The sequence below is a fragment of the Varanus komodoensis genome, unplaced genomic scaffold (genome assembly GCF_004798865.1).
Source record: "Varanus komodoensis strain SLA01 unplaced genomic scaffold, ASM479886v1 scaffold36, whole genome shotgun sequence".
NCBI lineage: Eukaryota > Metazoa > Chordata > Lepidosauria > Squamata > Varanidae > Varanus > Varanus komodoensis.
This window is the reverse complement of record NW_025335873.1, coordinates 6,395,783-6,397,395: the sequence shown is the minus strand read 5'-3', so window position 1 is coordinate 6,397,395 and position 1,613 is coordinate 6,395,783.

Sequence of the window (1,613 nt, the reverse complement as noted above, 5' to 3'; positions counted from 1 at the left end):
TAGGGGAAAGTTGCTTCGCCATGTAAGGGCTTGTATACTCCATGACAGTTGGCTGGTGAGAGAGAAACGAGGGGGAAGGAAGTGAAATTGAAAACAAAGAAGCCAGGAGACCTTCTCTCTTATGCAATATCTGCAGTGACTGCCGGTAAATGAAGTTCTAGAGAGAAACGCAGGGATGAACCAAAGACCAAGAGGAACTCAGCCCTTCACTTGCTATTTCCCCGTCTCCAGCTGAACGACACTTAAATTACAGGTATGTGGAGTTTTGCTATTCTTCCTTCTGCTCTTTCTTTTTTCCCCTCCATCCCATCTGTCTGGAAAAGGGGCTGGTTACCCCTTTCCCTCTGATTCTTTTAGTCCAAAATTTGTTTCTTCATGCATTCATAATCCTGTTCTTTTCTTTTAATGAGAACACTCAAACTCCATGTGGGAGAATTCCAGTTGCTTTGTATTTTTATGTGACTAAATCCTTATTCCCAGTCTGAGATGCAAATCAGAATAGAGTTATCTTTCAATCTGTATTCTTTGCTGAATTTTTCAGTGAAATTTTCAGCTCAGAAATTGCGTATAGAAATTGATATAAGGGAAAGCTGCAGATGAAACACACACTTTTCTGCATGGAACCCTCCATGATATTAGGGAGTGCGGTGTACAAAAGAGTGCATTAGAGAAACTGCATAAAAACATAAATATGTTATAGAATATATAGGTATGTTGAACATGAAAATAAATGCGGGTGTGTGAAAATGCATGGTTTAAAGGAAAACTCACACTGATGGGGAAATTGGAAGGAATTGACTCATGACAGAAGAGTTGCAAAAGTGGTTCGGAAAGGAAATGGAGTGACCCAACCATCCCTAGTTTACAGCAGAATGTTAAGACAAAGTTAATATAGACTGTGTTTTCATTTCACTGCACATTATGGGCAGTTATGCAATTTCAAACACAGTGCTTCTGCAGAGATTATTAAAGAAGGATCGATTTGCATTGGAGGAAGGGAGGCTAACTCCCCAACTGACTGTTAAAAACACAGATCGGCAGATGAAAACAATGAAGCGATTCTTCAGAGAGCAAAAGTTGAGTAAAGGATGCTGTACCCCCTTCCTTGAACTTTACTGTTTCCATCTACACAGAAGGTCAGAGGTTGCCCGTCTAGGTCTACATTCTCCAGAAATGGAAGTGCAACCAAGAAAACTCCCCTTAATGATTGGCCAAGCTCTTCTCACCCACCGTTTCCACCTGCTAGTTCTTGTCCCATCAAACCATCTGCTTCATCTTCTGTGTGCCAGACCTCCAAGTATGACTATTTCATCTCCTTTGCTCCTCTCTTCTGCAGGTTAAGCCCATTCATTTCTTCCGAACATTCCTCCTCAGATTTGGTTTCCAACCTCCATTCACGTGCCCCTGGACATGTTGGAAAGATAGCAGATAAAAACAACAGGCTTTTATCCTGAGCAAGAAGCTGAAGAAATTGATAGAAAATGTTGACCATGCAAGGTCTGAAAGCACACTGAGATTTGAGATACTTGCAACAAGGGCTGTGTCTCCACCATCTGCAGCTGCAGGGTTTCCTCTTGAGGTGGCCCTGGAGAAAGGATTTGTGTAGCAGTCTG